Source organism: Humulus lupulus, chromosome 6 (assembly GCF_963169125.1).
Source record: "Humulus lupulus chromosome 6, drHumLupu1.1, whole genome shotgun sequence".
NCBI lineage: Eukaryota > Viridiplantae > Streptophyta > Magnoliopsida > Rosales > Cannabaceae > Humulus > Humulus lupulus.
In genome coordinates, this window is record NC_084798.1 from 129357047 (window position 1) to 129362738 (window position 5692).

The 5692-nt window shown below is 41.5% G+C and overlaps 1 non-coding gene across 1 annotated transcript; it reads right to left on the minus strand.

Annotated features, from left to right (window-relative positions):
- Positions 1 to 3238: 3238 nt before the first annotated feature.
- On the minus strand, positions 3239 to 3345 carry LOC133787492 (small nucleolar RNA R71). Its single transcript, XR_009872511.1, has one exon. It is a non-coding gene; the product is annotated as a small nucleolar RNA R71 (small nucleolar RNA).
- Positions 3346 to 5692: the final 2347 nt, after the last annotated feature.

The window sequence follows — 5692 nt, forward strand, 5'->3', positions numbered from 1 at the left end:
AAGATATGTTCCTGTGTATCTATTAGGTCAATGTAGGTGGCATAAACGAGCTTGAATTTTTCCCTGAACTTATTCTTCTTTGTGTGGTTCTGGTCGTCCTCACCATTCCCTTTCCTCTTTTTGTTTCTCGCTTGGTTATTCTCGGTAACAGGTTGAGCCGTAGCTACAACACCTGTCACCGCTCCAGCAAGCTAAATATGGGCCTGGCTGGTTCCTGTGACAGCAGATTGTGCCTCTTCCAGGTTTATCCACTCCTGAGCTCGGGCCAAGAACTCATCTACATTTTTATCCCCTTTTCGCTGGTGCTCCTGCCATAGATCGCCTCCCACCAGGATTTCTGTTCACATCGCCATGAGCTTGGAGCTATCTTCAGTGTCTCTAGGTTGTCCTTTAATGATGGAGAATCTACTCAGATATGCTATTAATGAATCATCAGGCCTCAACGCGACTTGCCTTTGAAGCTTGGAACGCTCTCGTGAAGTCGGAAGACAACTTCTTCCAAGATCTTATTGAATGTATTTTGTACTTCTTGAACCACTCTTTGGCAGGCCCGATCAGAGTCATGGGGAACAGAATACACGATAGGTCAAATCCGACATTGTGGGCCATTATTAATGTATTGAACATCCTGAATTGGTCGGATGGCTCTGTGTTTCTTTCAAATGATGGCATGTTCAACATTTTGAAGCCAATAGGATATGCAGCTGCTGCAATGTTCAGAGTGAAAGGTTCAAGCTCCTCATCAGAGTCACAATCATCAATCCCTTTTCCAGATAAAAGCTTCTTTATCTGCTCCTCCATCAAGGTTAGTCATTCAAGGGAAGGGTCTTTGGTCTTTGGATTAGCTGGGGGATGTTCACCAACTCCCATACTATTGTATGTGTTTGACGGGTTGTTGTCCATCTAAGTTTGAGCTTGGTTAGGTGGGACATTCCCATTATCATGTATGATAGACGAACCTCCCTTGTGTCGAGTATAAATGATATCATCATTGTGAGCTAGATACCTCCTTTGTGAATTCAGATTATCACACAGGTTGGGATGTGGATCGAACCGAGGACTTTGCGCTGAATTAAGATGATTCCTCAGGTCACTCTCAGATTTGCCTCTACGCTGGCTCCCCATCCAGTTACTTTCATTTGAAAAACTTACAGCCCGTTGTTGAGTCTAGTTTTTATGATGTTTTGGTGTTGTTTTTAGTAGTCTTTTATTTCGTTTTTCTTTCATTTAGTGCGGATTTATGCTTTGTTTGTCTGTCTTTGTGAATATCAGGAAGAATTGAGCACGTGGAAGAAAATGCCAAAGAAAGGGAAGAAATAACCAAGTTTTTCATCATATTTCAATAAAGAATGGTTCTCAACATAATTTGGTAGTGTTGGTGAATTTTTGGGATGAAAACTTGAAGAATTGAGAAATCCCTTAAGAGCCACGGCATGAGCAAAGTGGAGCCGCGGCTAGGTGGGAAACAGAACCTTTGTTTTTAAGGAAATCCTCGGGCTGCGGCATAGATGGGCATTTTGCCCAGAACTCGTCGACGCGGGCCGAGGCATGGCTGATTAATGCCGCGGCATGGAGAAGGCCTTTTGCCCAAGAAATTGGACACGGGCCGCGGCATAGTGTATGTAGAGCCGCGGCCCGCCTCTTTAAAATTTGAAGTCCTAGGTTTTATTTTGGCGAAATAGAGGAGAAAACTGAGACGTACGGAAGAGGGAGAAGTGCTGGTTTTGAAGGCTCAGGCTTAGAGTATTTTCTACATGTTTTTCTTCTTCTTCCTGATGTTATCTTTAATTTTTGTTGTGATTAACATTATGACTATGAACTAATTTTCTGTTTAGGATGTTTAATTGAATCACTTGAATCCCTGTTATGAACTAATGCAATTTTAATATTCTTCTTCTTCAATCCTCTTCAATTCCATATAACCTGTTTTTTATAGATTGATTATTGATTGGCCATCTTTAGTCATATACATATGTTTTTAAGTCAAAATTTGAGAAGTGAGATTTAATTCTGCTGTGGTTATATTGGACATAATTCTAATTTAGAACGAAAGTATCTGAATTAATTGTGTAATTGTTATCAAGTTGTCGAGATTAATGCTACCTTTGTGGTTCAATTTACCATAGAAATATAGGAAATTGTCACCTGGGTTTAGTTTATAATTCATAGTATGATTATAGGCTGCTGTATCAACTTGTTAATTGAATTAGGTAAAAAGAAGAAGAATTCACACTTTGCATTAGGGAATAATAGGGAGGATAGTTGATGAGATTGAATATCCTAATTGTTTCTCAGTGATTAAATTAAAAGTTTTTCTATTAGTTGTTATTCCATTCAATTTTCAATTATTGTTTCAGCACTTTATAGTTTCTCTTGCTGCACTTACAAAAAAATCAAGAATTTCAATTCATCAAATAGAACAAGAAATTAATTGACTGGTAATTGATAAATCAGTCCTTGAGGACGATACTTGGTTTTACCATTTTATTACGAATTGCGACTGTGTGCACTTGCATAGCAAAAAAAAAAAAATATCGCAACAAGTTTTTGGCGCCGTTGCCGGGGACTGAAAATAATTATCAATATGAGTCTAATTAATTTTTATTCTAATTTGATTTTAATTTCTCTTGTTTCTAATCTGTTTAGTTGCTTAATTTGTCTATCTCAGGTGAAATTTTGGTATATGCGTGGCAGAAGAGGAAAAGACACACTTGTTCCTCTGAATCCTGAGATTGAAAAGTCTTGCAAGCAAGTCAGAAAGAACAAGAGGGAGGCCCAGAAATCTGTGAAGATGGCACAGAATGAAGGGGATGGCAGGAATGTTCTAATTCCTGGAATTGTACAAGGGGGTCAGGCTCAGAACAATGCTGAGAGGAGCCTGAGGGATTATGTACTGCCCACTCTGACGGGAGTACAAAATAGTATACGCCCACCAGCTGTAGAGGCCAACAACTTTGAAATCAAGACTGCTATTCTACAAATGGTGCAGTCCTTTGTGCAATTCAATGGGTTACCTTCTGAAGATCCTCACACCCATTTGTCCAATTTTCTGGAGTTGTGTGGAACCTTCAGATATAATTGGGTGAGTGACGATGCAATTAAGCTGAGGCTTTTCCCATTTTGTCTGAGGGACAGAGCCAAAAGTTGGCTAAACTCGCTGCAACCAAATTCTATTGTCACCTGGCAAGATCTAGCTCAGAAATTTTTGTCTAAATTCTTCCCTCCATCCAAAGCTGCTAAATTGAGGGGAGAGATCAATAACTTTTGCCAGAATGACAGAGAGTCACTGTATGAAGCTTGGGAACGGTTTAAGGAACTCCTGAGAAGATGTCCTCATCATGGCATTGAACAGTGGATGCTAGTACAGAATTTCTACAATGGTTTATGTCCTACAACCAGAACCATTATTGAAGCTGCAGCAGGTGGTACTTTTATGAGCAAGAGTGCAACTGGTGCTTATGAGCTGCTAGAGTACATGGCCACAAACAATCATCAGTGGTCTGAGGAAAGATCATCAGGAGTTAGAAAGGTAGCTGGGGTGCATGAGCTGGATGCAATCACTGTTCTAACAGCGCAAGTAGCCTCTTTGACAAAGCAGTTACAACAGAGCAGTGTATCTGCTAATGCGGTTCAGATGGCAGTGAGGTGTGAAATGTGTGGTGGTGCTCATTCTGTCGATCAGTGCCCTATCTGTATGAATAATAACACCCCAATGGATCATGCTCAAGTTCAAGCGGTGGGAAACTTTCAAAGGCCACTCAATAACCCATTTTCCAATACTTACAATCCTGGGTGGCGAAATCATCCCAATTTTTCGTGGAAGAATAATCAAGGCCAACAACCTCAGTTTCAGGGCCAATTTCAGAATAACATGCCTCAGCCACCTATGCATCAAGCTTCGTCATCACAACAGCCCCGGCCTCAACAATCAATGCCTCAACCTGAGAGGCCTAATGAACTGCAAGCTGCCTTGTTGACTCTCACTAATACTCAGACTTAATTTATGACTGAGACCAGATCCTCTATTCGAAACCTTGAGACACAAGTTGGGCAGTTGTCCAATATGCTCAATAACAGACCCCAGGGAAATTTTCCCAGTAATACTGAAGTCAACCCCAAGGAGCAAGTTCAGGCAATTACTCTGAGGAGTGGGAAGCAAACTGAGCAGCCTAGACCTCCACAGGCAGTGGTTCAGAATAAAGAGATGGGTGCACAGTCTGATTCAGAAAGGGTTACTGAGGACCACCAGCAGTTAGAAAAGAGTCCGCCAGTTGTTATTGAGCAGCCAGTTCGAGTTCCATACCCTCAGAGGCTTAGAAAGATTACACTTGATAAACAGTTTTCTAAGTTTCTTGAGGTGTTTAAAAAGCTGCACATAAACATTCCTTTTGCTGAGGCCTTGGAGCAGATGCCCAGCTATGTTAAATTCATGAAGGAGATTCTGTCAAAGAAAAGAAGGATGGAGGACTATGAGACTGTAGCACTCACTGAAGAGTGCAGCGCTATTTTACAAAGAAAGTTACCCCAAAATCTGAGAGATCCGGGGAGTTTCACCATACCTTGCACCATTGGCAAGTTTGAATGCAAGCACGCCTTATGTGATTTGGGGGCAAGTATCAATCTGATGCCCTTATCTGTGTTTAAAAGACTTGGTTTGGGGGAGGCAAAACCAACAACTGTCACTTTACAGCTCGCAGGCCGATCGTTAACACATCCACGAGGTATTATTGAGGATGTTCTTGTGAAGGTGGATAAGTTCATATTTCCAGCTGACTTTATTGTTTTGGACATGGAGGAGGACACATATGTCCCAATTATTCTCGGTAGGCCATTTCTAGCCACAGGCCAAGCTCTTATTGATGTTCACAAAGGAGAGTTTAAGCTTAGAGTTCAAGGAGATGAGGTGGTCTTTAATGTCTTTAAGTCTATGAAGTATCTGGTGGCGAGTGACAGTTGCTTTAGTGTGGATGTGATAGAAAAGGCAGTCTCCAAGAGAAGGATGAGCAGTGATGCCTTAGAGGCAGTATTATTGGGTGATGAGGGCGATGATGATGATGATGATGCTGAGATTAGAGAATGTGTAAACTGGATAAACTCCTTCTTACCATATTGGAAGAAGTTTCAAGAATTAGCAGATGCGACTGATAAGCCGCTAACCTCCATTCAGCAGCCACCGCCGTTGGAATTAAAGGTCCTCCCAGATCACTTGCGCTATGCTTATTTGGGAGAGAATGAAACTTTACCTGTCATTGTGTCAGCTGACCTGTCAAAGGTAGAATTGGAGAAACTGTTGAGGGTTCTAAGGGAGCATAAATTGGCCATTGGGTGGACCTTGGAAGATATTAGAGGAATCAGCCCATCGACAGTGATGCATAAAATTTTGTTGGAGGAGAATAGCAAGCCATCCATAGAGGCCCAGAGAAGACTCAATCTAGCTATGAAGGAAGTAGTATTGGAGCAAATTCTTAAATGGTTGGATGTTGGGGTAATCTACCCAATTTCTGATAGCGCATGGGTGAGCCCTGTGCAAGTGGTACCTAAGAGGGGTGGAATGACTGTGGTGAAAAATGAGAACAATAAACTCATTCCAACAAGGACTGTAACGGGGTGGCGGATTTGTATAGACTACCTCAAGCTCAATAAGGCAACAAGGAAGGATCATTTTCCTTTGCCTTTCCTTGATCAGATGCTT